At 38.7% G+C, this 15,094-nt stretch overlaps 1 protein-coding gene across 2 annotated transcripts in view; it reads right to left on the bottom strand.

Moving 5' to 3' along the window:
- Positions 1–15,094, bottom strand: part of CRB1 (crumbs cell polarity complex component 1) — a 231,195-nt gene that overhangs the window by 202,268 nt on the left and 13,833 nt on the right. The window lies entirely within an intron of this gene.

Genomic DNA, 15,094 nt, shown 5'->3' with positions numbered 1-15,094 from the left:
TCAAACCTGGTGCAGATTTTTTTTCAAACTGGACTGGATTCATCCCCCACACCGGACTCTTCTACCCATCCTTTTCCCTTAACCTTGCCTCCTTGAAGGGCCTGCAGTAGCTTAGAGTCTTTTATCACTTTTAATAGAGGAGTTTATTTCTGGTAACTATCTTGAACACACAATTTTGACCATCTGGCAATCTTTAAAAGAAATCCTAAAATAAATTTTAAAAAACAAATACATAAAATGTAAAATGAAATCCTTTATTTCTATATGGTCACATTTAGTTTCAGAACACAATTCACAGACTATTAAATGCTTCTGTTCGTAAAATCTACTCTCACAACTCAGTAGGATTTCTGTTGTTGATAAGGTAAGGCCAACAGAGAAGAAAAATTAAGCTGCTGCGTAAAATGGACAGAGTTCTGGAGATGCTGGGTTTATTTCTGGAGACCATTCCATGGAAAGTTTTTCATCCATAAACCCAGGGCCCATTTAATACCGTGCTCATAGTATTATATCATCTGGGATTTCTGGAATACAAGCATGTTTGTTTATTTCTTAAAATATACTTATTTTAAATATGACACTTTTTTAGATTAAATTCAAGTTCTTAAAATTATACTATTCTTGGACCCTTCATGGAAATATACATTGGGATGCCCTTTTGTCTTACTGGTGTCACTGCTAAGATGCAGCCTTAGTTAAAACTGGTCACTTGTTGCACTTAAAATGCAACTTACATGATCAGACTTATATAAAACTCTAGAGTTCTGTCAGATGTTTAATTTTATAACAGACATTTTGCCCATGTATCTAAAGTGAGCTATAATACATTGATGGTCAGAGAGAGACTTTTCCCTGCTCCAGGGGGAGTTTATCCATTTCAAGTCATTTGTCTTGTTGCCAGCATTGTGACATAATGTGTTAAGCTGCAGCCTGTAACATCAGCATCCAAATATGGGTGCCAGTTTGTCCTGGCTGCTCCACTTCCAATCCTGCTCCCTGCTGCTGTACAAGGGAAAGCAGTGGAAGATGGTCCAAATCCTTGGTCCTTGCACCCACATGTGAGAACCTGGATGAAGTTCCTGGCTCCTGGCTTCCACCTGGCCCTGCTCTAGCCATCACAGCCATTTGGTGGAGTGAACCAGCAGATGGAAGATCTCTGGGTGTGTGTCTGTGTGTGTGTGTGTACGTGCATGTATGTGTGTGTGTTAACTCTGCCCTTCAGTAAATAAAAAATAAAAAATGTGTCTTTTGCAGATTTCATAACAATTGTATTTTTAAAAATTCTCTTGGGCCGGCACCACAGCTCACTAGGCTAATCCTCCACCTGCGGCGCCGGCACCCCAGGTTCTAGTCCCGGTCGGGGTGCCGGATGGGAGACCAGGAGAAGCACCTGGCTCCTGGCTTCGGATCAGCGCAGTGCGCCGGCCGCAGCAGCCATTGGGGGCTGAACCAACGGAAAAGGAAGACTTTTCTCTCTGTCTCTCTCTCTCACTGTCCATTCTGCCTGTCAAAAAATAAATAAATAAATAAATAAATAAATAAATAAAATTCTCCTAATATGCAAATAATTAATTTGAGCAGTTGAATAATTAGCATAAATAATTTCAGATTGCAGAGACAGGAGTAATCCACAGCTTTATTTCCTTCATTTTGTCAGTTAAGAATTGAGATAATTGAATAGCAATTATTCAGAGTCATTGGGTGAGTTAGCGGTAGTGTTTGGGCCATGGCCTCCTCATTAATTTCTGGAACATTATTTCTATAATACTTTATAGTCTCCCTTTCTATCACTATTATTTTGTTTCCCTTCATGCCCTTTGCAGCAATCTCATTCTGGAAATTTTACATAGTGAACCAACTTGGCCTTCCATCTGTACTGTAAAAGTCTCCTATAAGGGCCTCAAGGCTAACAAGTGGACAACATGAGAACAAATGATAAACTGGAGATACAGTTAATAGCTCCAGGAGTAGGATTGTGATAGTATTGGGAAACTTTCTCTTAGGGTGTTTTTAGTTATGTCACAATAAAAGAAACAAAGAAAATTAATGCTTCCAAACACAAAACTATCAAAGGCAAGGAGGAGTTGGGAGAACATACTATACAAAGAATGATGTAGGAACAGTATACAATAAGCCTGAATATAGAAATTCAAGGGAATATAGTCCTTAAACAAATGAGTTAACGACAACGATATGTCAGACTTGGAGCTAGACAGGGAATTCTTCACAAAAGTTGTAATATTTAAATTGACATTTTAAGCACAAGTATGAGAATGCTATGGTCTGAATGTATCCCTCCAAAATTCATATACTGAAACTTAATCCATAGTAGTCCACAGAGCAGACTCATAGAATGACAATCACTTTATGTAACACTGACCACAGAATCAGCCCTTAAGGCTTCCTTGGTCTGGCTGAAAAGCCTGTGAGAGCATTTCAGACATGGAAAGCCAAGATACTGTGGCCAAAAAAAATGTCCTACATGAAGGACCTCTGTGAGTCAGACCCTAGTGGAAAGATGTGGCCATCAAAGAAGGATGTACTTTTCTCTAAAGGAAAAGAGAACTTCTACTTTGCTTATGGCCTTATATAAACACTGACAGAGTTTGTGGATTCAAAAGGCTTGCATAGCCTAAGCAGCTCATGTCAAGAGCCTCTGGTGATCACTAACATCATACATAAAAGTGCTCATTGTAAAATTAACAACAGGAGTCACTGTGCACTAACTCCCCATGCAGGACCTCTGTCCTCAATGAGTTGTATTGAGTTAACTGAAAAACTAGTTCTCAAGAAGTTTTGTGTGCATCTGTGTGCATATTGTTGAAATATTTACTTCTTATAGAGTTGGTCTTCTGTGTACAAATTGAAAATGAATCTTAATATAAAATGGGAATGGGAAGGGAAGAGGGAGGAGGAGGGGTGTGGGAATGTGGGTGAGAAGGCAGGTATGGTGGAAGAATAACCATATTCCTAAAGTCATATTTATGAAATTTGTATACCTTAATAAACAAACAAACAAATAAAAAAAGAAACATAATCCCTGATGTGATAGGTTTAAGAGGCAGATCCGTTTAGGGGATTATAAGGGTTCCTGGTTCACAAATGGGAGTAGTACCCATGTAAAAGACCCCAAAAGGAGACTGCCTGCCTTTTCCACTGTATGAAGACACAATGAAGATGTCATCTGTGAAGAACAGGCCCTCACCAAATACTGCATGTGCCTTGATCAAATTTCCAGCCTCCAGAATAGTAAGAAATAATTTTATTATGTATGAATTATTAATTCTAAGATATTTTATTATAGTAGCTTCAAATAACATAGAGTATAACAAAAATAGGGGGAGAGTGGAGTTTAAGGGCAATTCAAGAAAATAAATTGCATATAGAAATAGAGAAATAAAGCACGTTGGCTGATTAAGGAAGAACAAATATTAGGATATTGCAGAAACATGGGTATGAAGAAAAGATGTCAGAGATAAGTTTAAGCAAATTCACAAAATCAAGGTAATTTCACTTTCAGTATGAGAAATAGAAATCATTAATAAGTTTTAAGTAATTGGATAATCAAATTTGTGCTTAGAAGGATAACAGCAGTGAACATGACAGTGGTTGGAAAAGGACAGATGGGAAGCATGTAAATCAGTGAGAAGGATACTGTTGTTGTACACCAGAGAGATGATGAGGAACTGAACCAAATCAGAGAGAGTGAGGATGACAAAAAAAAAAAAAAAAAAAAAAAAGACAGCAGCAAACTAGATAGATCTAAAGGAACTGTGTAGAGAAAATGGGAACAAGAAAGCTGTAACTTTTATCCAGCTTTGGCTTTGGGGCTATTAGTAATGTCATTTCCTGAAATGAAGAACAGGGACCAGTGCTGTGGCACAGTGCTGCAGTGGCACACTGGCTGCAGTGCCAGCATCTCATATGGGCACCAGTTCGAGTCCCAGCTGCTCCACTTCCAATCCAGCTCTCTGCTACGGCCTGGGAAAGCAGCAGAAGATGGCCCAAGTCCTTGGGCCCCTGAATCTGCATGGGAAACCTGGAGAAGCTCCTGGCTCCTGGCTTTGGATTGGCGTAGCTCTGGCCACTGCAGCCATCTCTTGAGTGAATCAGCTGATGGAAGATGTCTCTCTCTCTTTCTTTTCTCTCTCTCTCTCTCTCTCTCTCTCTCTTTCCCTCTGCCTCTCCATAACTCTGCATTTCAAATAAAATTAATAAATATTTTTTAAAAAGAAATGAAGATCATAATAAAGATTCCCAGATAAGTAACAACAGCCACCTCCACCACTAAATCAAACACAATGAAATACATATATACATACACACACACACACACACACACACATAAGGACAAAATGTAACATTTACAGAGATACATTAGTGAGGTCAAAAGCAAAAAGTGAAATATTCTCTTGGGACAGACACTACTTATATTTGGCTTCATGTGAGAGGACCAATTCCAGTTCTTTCGTTGGCTCTGAATGCTTAAACGAAATGTGGGTGAAAGAGAATTATCAATGAAAACTGGAAATTCAAACTACCACAGTGCACAGATATAGGTTCCATTTTGGAATGAACAGAAAGTACAAAATTATGGGAAAAATCTGACAGTAATTGAAAGAAAGAGAAAGAAGTTAGATTTTAGACAAAGTGATCATGAACATCTTTGCATGTGTCTGTTGGCCATTTGTGTTTCATACTTTGAATAATGTGTGTTCATATCCTTGGCCCATTTCCTAACTGGATTTTTGTTTTGTGGTTGTTGTGTTTCTTCAGCTTCTTAAATATTCTGGATATCAATCCTTTATCAGGTGTATAGTTTACAAATATATTCTTCTATTCTGTTCATTGCTTCTTCACTTTGTTGATTATTCCTTTTCTGTGCAGAAGCTTCTTAGATTAATGTAATCTCATTTTTCTACTTTTGCTTTTATTGTCTATGCTTCTGGGGTCTTATCCAAGAAGTCTGAGTCTTGCAGTGGTTCCTCCATGATTTCCTCTAGTAAATTGTTGGTTTCAGGTCTTAGGTATCAAGGAAATGCAAATAAAAACCACACTTAATTTCACCTCACCCTAGTTAGAATGGCTATTATCCAAAAATCAAAAAATAACAAATGCTGGTGAGGATGTGGAGAATAAGGCACCCTAATACAAAATGTGCAGCAATGTAAAGTAGCACAACCATTTTGGAAGACAGTATGTTGATTCCTCAGAAACATGAAAATAGACCTGCCACATGATCCAGGCATCCCACTCCAGGGAATTTACCCAAAGGAAATAAAATCAGTATATGAAAGAATAGTTTGTACCCCCATGTACATAGCAGTTTAATTTCCAAAAGCTAAGATATGGAAATGATTCAAATATGTATCAAGTGATGACTGGATAAAAGAAAATGTGGTATGTATACATGACAGAATACTACTCAGCCATAAAAAAGATTGGAATCTTGTCTTTCACAACAAACTAAATGCAACAAGAGGCCATTATGCTCTGTAAAATAAGTTAATCCCAAAAAGACAAATATCATGTTTCCTGTCATTCATGGTAACTAGCATATAGAATACAAAAAATGCAAAGTATATGAGTGAAGTTGACATTTTGAGATTTGGTTATTGTTTATAGCCCTTTGTCTATACTCCTGAGGAACAGTGGTATTTTTTTTACTAACAAAAAAAGAAATTAGACAAATTGAATTCAACAGAGTTTATTTGAGTAAACAATTTATGGATTAGGCAGAATTCAGAACCAAGAGAGGTTCATGGAGCTTCATCCAGTAATGTGAGCAGGGGGAATATACAGAAAGGGAAAAGAAGTAATACACAGAAATAACCTTGTTGATTATAGATGGCTATTTGTCTTAATGAGCATGATGTGATACGTTATTTGCCTTATATGAATGTGATTTGATTTGTTGAAGCTCATCTGCTGTGGTTGGCTGGGATGCAGCTATTTGTTACAAGAATAGACTCTTAGGTTACATAATGTTTACATACTTAAATTGCAGTTTGCTAAGTAAGAGACAGTTTTAGGCCAGATTCAGTTCAATTTAACAAAAAGAAAAAAATGAAATATTGGTTTATGAGTAGATAAATCAAGGGGACACTGAGATAAGACTAATAGGAATCATTATTCACACAAGGAAGGTAACCTGCCTAAGGGTGAGTTCACACAGCTTAACACTAAGCATCAAGCTAGAAACTTGCAATCATGAGGATATCAGATGTAACACATGGGAATATCTGCCCTAACAAGAATCATGATAATGGAGCTATGTTGGGGTCTTAAGCCCGAAAGTAAAAACAAAGCAATCTCTTGCTCAAAGTAAAAAAAAAATTACATATTAACAGTTTCTTCAAAATGGTTAGAACTTCATTACATATAGCTTCTTCTATTTGGTACCCTTCACTGGCCATCAAAAAAAAAGCAAGATTATAGATTTTACATGTTAAGTTTTTGGTAGCCTATTAAATAAACAAATAGATATGTCAAATAAATAGTTGCATATATTAGTCAGGACCTTATGAGAAAATACTGGGTTAGATATATAAATGTGTATAATTATGGTATCTAAAGCTATTTGGAGAGATGACAACACTTATGGGGTAAGAGTAGTGAAAAAAAAAAAAATGAACAGCAAGGATTAACCTGCATCCCACCTAGGTTACTAGGTCAGTACATCTGGAAGAACAACACTGAGATGAATCAACCAATGAACAGAAAGAGAATAAAATATGTCTCTAAGAACTGAGTGATTAACTGGGTCATCTACTACTGACAAGTCAAGTGAGATGACAACTGAGCACTGACTGTTATTTTGGAGACAAGGAAGTCACTGATGACCCTGACAGGAAATTTTCTTTTGTGTTAAAGAGAAAATAAAAGCGGAAAGGGCTTTACGTGGGAAAATGTAAAGAATCTTATAAAAGAGACTAAAAGTTGGGGATAACTATAATGCAATAGGTAGAAGAGAAGAGAGAGAGAATATACACATTATCAGGGTGATCATACAATATAAGAGTACTTCAAACAGCTCACAAAAAAATGGATTTAAATGTGTCTATTTTTTTTTTGACAGGCAGAGTGGACAGTGAGAGAGAGAGAGACAGAGAGAAAGGTCTTCCTTTGCCGTTGGTTCACCCTCCAATGGCCGCCACGGCTGGCGTGCTGCGGCCAGCGCACCGCACTGATCCGAAGCCAGGAGCCAGGTGCTTCTCCTGGTCTCCCATGGGGTGCAGGGCCCAAGGACTTGGGCCATCCTCCACTGCACTCCCTGGCCACAGCAGAGAGCTGGCCTGGAAGAGGGGCAACCGGGACAGAATCCGGTGCCCCAACCGGGACTAGAACCCGGGGTGCCGGCGCCGCTAGGTGGAGGATTAGCCTATTGAGCCACAGCGCCAGCCTGGAAAACATTATGCTGAGTGAAATAAGCCAATCCCAAAGGGACAAATACCACTTGTTCTTCTTGATAGGTGACAACTAACTGAGCACCAAAAAGGAAACCTGTTAAAGTGAAATGAACACTATGAGAAATGGTGACTTGATCAGCCCTCACCCTGACTGCTGATGAGCAACTTGATATGTTATCCCTCTTAGTATTCTTTTTGTTTGTTCTACTTAATACTTTTGGTTGAATACTGTAATCAATACACAATTCTTCTTAAGTGCTGAAACTTAACTGAAAAGTGATCACTGTTAAATATGAGTGGGAATAAGAGAGGGAAGAGATGTGCAATTCAGGACTTGCTCAAGCTGACTTACCTCAAACAGTACAGTTAGAAACATACCAGGGGATTCCAATTCAATCCCATCAAGGTGGCATGTACCAATGCCATCTCACTAGTCCCAGTGATCAATTTCTGTTCACAATTGATCATAATTATAGGACTAAGAGCCAAAGGGATCAAATAAACAAGACTAGTGTCTGCAAATACTAGCTGATAGAATAAAAAGGGAGAGAATGATCCAACATGGGAAGTGAGATACACAGCAGACCCATAGAATGGCAGATGTCCTAAATAGCACTCTGGCCTCAGATCAGCCCTTAAGGCATGCAGATCCAGCTGAAAAGCCCATGAGAGTATTTCAGGCATGGAAAGCCAAGACACTCTGGGGAAAAAAAAAAAACTAAATGAAAGATCTCCGCAAGTGAGATCCCAGTGGAAAGAACGGGTCATCAAAGAAGGAGGTACCTTTCTCCGAAGGGAGGAGAGAACTTCCACTTTGACCATGGCCTTGTCTAAAAATTATCAGAGTCAGTGAACTCAGGGGGCTTCCATAGCCTTGGCAGCTCATGACAAGAGCCTAGGGTGATTACTGATGCCATAAACAAGAGTGTCAATTTGTTAAGTCAACAACAGGTGTCACTGTGCATTTACTCCGCATGTAGGATCTTTGTCCTTAGTGTGCTGTACATTGAGATTTAATGCTATAACTAGTACTCAAACAGTATTTTTCACTTTATGTTTCTGTGTGGGAGCAAACTGTTGAAATCTTTACTTAATGTATGCTAAACTGATCTTCTGTATATAAAGAGAAACGAAAATGAATCTTGATGTGAATGGAAGGGGAGAGGGAGTGGGAAAGGGGAGGGTTGCGGGTGGGAGGGATGTTATGGGGGGGAAGCTATTGTAATCCATAAGCTGTACTTTGGAAATTTATATTCATTAAATAAAAGTTTAAAAAAATAAAATAAATGTGTCTATTTTCATGAAAAAAATTTAAATATATCTACACATTTTTCATAATATGAATTTCCATGAATTTTTAAGGTGTTCCATTTGTACACATTTTATATATGGTATTATAGGACATTGAACACTAATAAGAATGACCTAAATAGAAAATAGCTGATACTTTCTCACTCTCCTTGCATTATTCTGCAGTAAGTTAAAGAGTTGTTATCCTGATCTCTGTTTTTGAAACAGTCCAAGTCAGTACTAGGTACTTATGCAACATCAGACTGAAACAATATTAAATCTGCCCTATCTCCTCCAGCTCCAATGCTTGAGATGTTGACAGTGGTTGTTTTGTTTTGAAAACAGAGCAAGGCATCAAGTATTGGTCTCTCCATTTTCCTTTGGGTATCTGAAAACTTGAAAGGTTGTGCCCTCTTGATTTCTCATTCTTTTAAGCATAAATGTATGACAGTAAATGTTCTGTGTTTATATACCAAGAGATTTCAGGATAGAAGAGTTTATTGAAACTAAATACCCTTAAAAGTTCAGCATGGAACCATTTGCCACATGATAATGGTGCTATGGATATTTCCCATAATTTTGACTTTTCTTTAAAATGTTGATTCACTATTTTAGTAACCTAACATGAAAACATACTGGTTTTTATGTGTTAATGAATTAAAGAGATAGTGATTTCAGTTAGTTAATGTTAACAATTTATCATACACTTACTAAGTTTCTACTTCCTATTCAGCTATGCTACATCAAAGGAGAAATGGGGATGTTCTAGAGTCTAGGCTAAGAGAATTCCATAAGGCAAGTATGGGAGCATGAGATGTTATCATGAGTATAGGGATCTACATATAGATAATCTGTACGTAGATTGAACATTAGTGAATGATAAGAAATGAAGCTCAGCAGGAAAACAGTGAACAAGTCATGAAGAGGCAAGGTAAGCAATTTGAACACAATCAGGTAGAGAAGTTCCAAACTTGGCAATTTTGAATTAGGATCTCTGGAGTAGGGCCAGGAATCTGCATTTTAAATATTCCCAGGGAATTCTGATGCAGCCAACCTGCTTCAGCAATTCCCAAGACCATTCAAATTTTAAACAGAAAGTCAAACAAGGTATATAAATTGATGATCATTCTTCCATGAAGAAGACAGCTTTGAAAGAAAGCAGTTGGAAGCAGAATCAAGTTAGGAGGTTAGAGTTTTCCAGTTAGAGATGCAAGAGCCTGCATTGGGGTACTGGAGACTTTCAAAAAGAGGGATCAGCTCGTGAAATTCTGAGATGACTCAGCTATTGACTGAAAGTGGAGACTGTGGGAGGGAGAGGATCCAGGATGATTCCCGGGATTTGAGTTTCGCCAACTGGGATATTTAATGAAAACAGTAGAATCAAAGAAATATGAAGTTATTTCAAGTCTCAATGCTAGGCATGTGAAAATTTTAAAGGATGAAATTTTAAGTTTATTGTTACATACATAAGAAGATTTTGCTATGAAAAGCATCTGCAGAAACATAGGGGATGGACAAATAAAATACACAGCAGAGCATATGTTTTTGTCAAATTATATGGTACTTGGTATCCTGTGGTGGTAGTGCTAAATAAGGAATAAAAAATGCCTGGAGTCCAGAGATTCCAAGTTGGTCCATTTAGAAGAGAACTTCAGCTGGGGCATAGTGGGTTAATCTGCTGTTTGTAATGCAGGCATCCCAAAGGGGTGCCAGCTTGAGCCCCTGCTGCTCCACTTCAGATTCAGCTTCCTACTGACACACAAGAGAAAGCAGCAGAGCATGGCCCGAGTGCTCAGGACCCTGCACCCACATGGGAGACCGGGAAGAAGCTCCAGGCTTCTGGCTTTGGCCTGGCCCATTCCTGGCTGTTGCAGTCATATGGGAAGTGAACTAGTGAATGGAAGACACCTCTCTCTCTCATTCCCTCTCCCTCTCCTTCTTCCTCTCCCTTTCTGTCACTCTACCCTTCAAATCAATAAAAATAGAAAAATAAAAAATAAGAGAACTTCAGCTAGTCATATTGCAAGGCACTGGGTGTATATCACAATGAAGAGAATAATGACATAATCATGATACTCTTAGGGAACTCCAGGCTGCTGAACTAGACCCTGGCCCAGAAGGGGAAGAAAAATCAGCAAGCCCAGGTGCACAAAAGATCAAATTTGCTTAAAAAAAAAGAAAAAACAATAGGAATTAAAGTGAACAAGAATCTAGAGCAATATTCCAATTCCCAGTTTTTACCATTGAATAGAAGTGCCAGCAGTTCTATAACAGTGAGCCTCTGGTTTGAAGTTGCTTAATGACTGTAGCTGAGCAAGCCAGAGTTAGGCCATTGATTGACAGAAAGAAGAGGAGAAGAGCCCTCGTTTCTGCAAAACTGGCCCCATTTGCCAGTAATCAGATACATTCAGTTGCAGGATCCTTGTTTCAATTATTAACACTCATTTCCAACCAGAATGTGCACAGTTGAAAGATTTTGACTCTTGAAAAATATTTCCCTTGGCTAAATTTATATCTAAGCATTTAGAGTTCTTACATTAAAAGTGGCATGTCACCTTAAGAAACGAAGAACACTTAAGGATAGAACAGACGAGAAGGTAACAGGTTTAAACAGAATGCAACCATGGTGGTGCACAGTCAAGACAAAAAGAATCATTCATAATTTCATCAGGACAATCCAAACTCAAATTGGTGAATTCTTACGGTTTTTCCTATTTTTCTGTTGAAGTGCAGGGAGAATCAGAGTGACCTGCCTGTATTTGCAGTGAAGTAGTACAAAACTATGCCACATGGAAAAGTGACAGCTCCCCAGAGAATTTAGGACACTGCTATCAAGTGCAGGAACGGATACAGACAATGAAAACAAGGAAATGCTCATTATATTTCTAAGGAAAAAAATGTAATTAAGAACTCATAATAGGGTTGAGTATCTTCAACAGGCTTTTAAATTTAAACAACAAAATCCAATTAGACAAATCATTGTACATTGAGGAGTGTAAAACAATTTGTCCCTGTTGAAAAAAGTTTCTCCACAAGATTATTGGAAATGTTAAAAATGTATGTATGTTGCTGAGTTATGTAAAAGTTTAAAGGAAATATGTGTTCTTTTTTTCTGACAGGCAGATTTAGACAGTGAGAGAGAGAGAGAGAGAGAGAGAGAGAGAGAGAGAGATACAGAGAGAAAGGTCTTCCTTTCCGTTAGTTCACCCCCGAAATGGCAAAGCAAAGAATCATTTGGTAAATAAAAAATTTGCTCTAAAATTCTTCTGAGTTTTTTCTTAGTGGGTTAGAAGTTTTGAGGTAGTGTTTCAATTGACAAAAGCTATCAAGGTCCTAAAGAAATACTAAGAGTGATGTGTGCTGATAGTTTTTATTGCCACTTACAAGTAAACCCAGTGAGATAAAGCTAGATCTTGAAAAGGTTTTGTTTTTTTTTTTTTTTTTTTTTTTTGAGTAATAAGCACCTGGTACAGAAATGTCCTCAGACCTCCAAATGTTCCAGGGGTGCTGGTGTGAGAGGGCTTTGGTCAGTGATTGATTCAAACTACACGCTACCCTCTTCAGCCTCCCAGTTTCATATATCTTCTCCTGTTCCACAGAGAGGCTAGATACATTTATTTATAGATACAAATGTAGTTCATGGGAAGAGAGACCAGCACGTGCATTTGATAAAAAGCTTCCCAGAAATTCAGCAAGCTTTTGTACCTTGTGATTATTCACCTGGGACATCAACTCAGGCTCTTCCAAGAGCAGAACAGCCCATGGATGCCTTTGTACTGTTTTGTCCTACTTTGTCAGGAGGAATGTTCACACAAATTCTATGCAATCATTATTTATAGCAAAAAATGGGGATAAAATACTATAGGGAACTAAAGGCTTTAGACCAGGAATGATTGTGTTCCTGTTTCTGCTTTTCTGTGGTGGTGATAATTGAATGAGCATAGAGAGTAAAAAGGCCTTAGACACTTTAATTTCTGAGTAGGAATTTATATTAATTAGAAACAGGACCACTACCAATATCCATAAATCAGTTTTAGATTCTTATTTATTTATTTTCATTTTGTTAGAGAGAAAGAGAGAGAGAGAGAGAGAGAGAGAGAGAGAGAGATCTTCAAATATCTGCAGTGGCTTGGGCTGGACCAGGCCAACACCAGGGCCGGGAACTCAATCTAGGTCTTTCACATAACAGGTGGGGACCCAACTACCTGAGCCACTACCTGCCAGTCTTCCAGAGTGTACATTAGCAGGAAGCTGAAATCAGGAGCAGAGCTGGGCTCCCAGGAAGAGAACAGTGTTTGAATCAATAGACTGAACAAGGAAGATTGTTCTCGGTAATTTGGGTGGGCATCCACCGAGAACTCACAAAGAACAGAAAGACAAAGTCACTCTGAGTGGAAACACCCATCTTCTGTCACTCTTGCTCATCAGAGCTCCTGGTTCTTGGGCCATTTAGTTTGATCTGAATTATACCACTTGCTCTCTGGGTACTCCGGCTTGCTACAGTCACATCATGGCGCTTCTCCTCCATACTCACATAAGCCAATTCCCATAACATATGCAGTCTCCAACTGGCTCTTTTTCTCTGGAGAACTCGACTAGTACAGGAGTGATATCGGATTAGCGGTTTAAATTTAAGAAGGGTAATTCTAGGTATGTTATGAGGGATAAAACAGGATAAGCAGGATAATAAGGATTACAGGCAACTAGGGTGGGGTGGGCTGGGCAGAGTGCAATCTGTGGTATGTAGAACACACTCAGTAGCCTATTTGAAGCCTGAAAACTAGGGGCTGGCATGGTAAAGCCACCCCTGTGACACACACATCCCATATGGGTGCCAGTTCATATCCAGGCTGCTCCACTTCTGATCTAGCTCCCTGATAATGCAACTGGGAAAGCAACCGAGGATGGCCCAACTCCTTGGGCCCCTGCACTCACATGGGAGACCCACATGAAACTCCTGACTCCAGCCTGGCCCAGCCCTGAACTGTTGCGGCCATTTGAGGAGTGAACTAGCAGACGGAAGATTTCTCTTTCTGCCTCCCCTTCTCTGTAATTCTGCCTTTCAAATAAATAAAATAAATTTTTTAAAACCCTGAAACTAAGCATGATTTTTCTATTTTAAATAGTGATAAAATTAGACTAATATTTCATGGCACATAAATACATGAAAATAAAATTTATGAGCTCATAAATAGTTTTATTTGAGTACAACCATGTTAGTTCATGTACATATTACCTATGACTACATTCATACTACAATGATGAAGCATTTGAAACAGAGTCAATATGGCCTGTAGAGATTAGAACATTTATTTCCTTGCCCTTTTCAGAAAAAGCATGCTGACTTCTGATTTAGTATGAATAAACTGTGGATGACTAAGTTCACTATGAGTTATACCCAGAAAGATTTCACTACTATAAGTAAAGAAATCAGAATCATCTAAAAACATGAGTAGCTCTAGGTATTAACTTAATTCAAGTTCTGGTAACTAACAAAGGATCATGAATAGGAGAAAAATATAAGCACAAGAGAGTATTGAATAAACTAGGAAGATAATCTAACTCTCCTATGTAACTGAAATGCTTTATTTATTTGTTTTTAATGATTTATCTCATTTATTTGAAAGGCAGAGTTACTGCGAAGGAGAGGGTGATGTGTGTGTGTGTGTGTGTGTGTGTACATAGAGAGAGAGACAGAGACAGAGAGAGAGAGAGAGAATCTTCCATCCACTGGTTCACTCCCTAAATGGCAGTGTTGGCCAGTGCTGGGCCAGCTAAAGAGAGGAGCTAGAAGCTTCATGCAGTACTTCCACGTGGGTGCAGGGGCCCAAGCACTTGCCATCATCCGCTGCTTTCCCAGGCATATTAGCAGGGAGCTAGATCAGAAGTAGAGCATCTGACACTAGAACCAGCACCATATGGGAAGCCAGCATTGCAGGTGGCATCTTAACCCATTATGCTACAATGCTGGCCCCAAGTGAAATGATTTGAGCACACACACACACGAAACACACATGCATGTGCAACAGGAAAGAAAGCTCTGTGGGGTAAATTTTAAGAAATTTCTGACATAATGATTAACTCTTAAATTAAAGGACACAAGAGATAGTCAATATGTGCCACTCCCAGCCTAGACAAAGTGGTATCATTTGCCAAAGCAAAAGTAAAGGAGATACTTTGAAGAAAGATCATTAAAAGCTCAAGTTTTGGGGCCTACATTCTTAAGCTGTGTTAAGCCACTGCTTGTGATGCCAGCATCCCAAATCAGAGTGTCAGTCTGAGTCCTGGATGTTCCACTTTTCAGCTTCCTGCTATTACATCTAGGAGGGTAGTAGAGGATAGCACAAGTAACAGTTTCTTTCACCTGTGTGGGGAACCCAGATGGAGTTTCTGTC

Source organism: Oryctolagus cuniculus, chromosome 13 (assembly GCF_964237555.1).
Source record: "Oryctolagus cuniculus chromosome 13, mOryCun1.1, whole genome shotgun sequence".
In the NCBI taxonomy this organism is placed as follows: Eukaryota; Metazoa; Chordata; class Mammalia; order Lagomorpha; family Leporidae; genus Oryctolagus; species Oryctolagus cuniculus.
The sequence above is the reverse complement of the archived record's forward strand: the minus strand, read 5'-3'. Positions and strand labels throughout refer to the sequence as shown.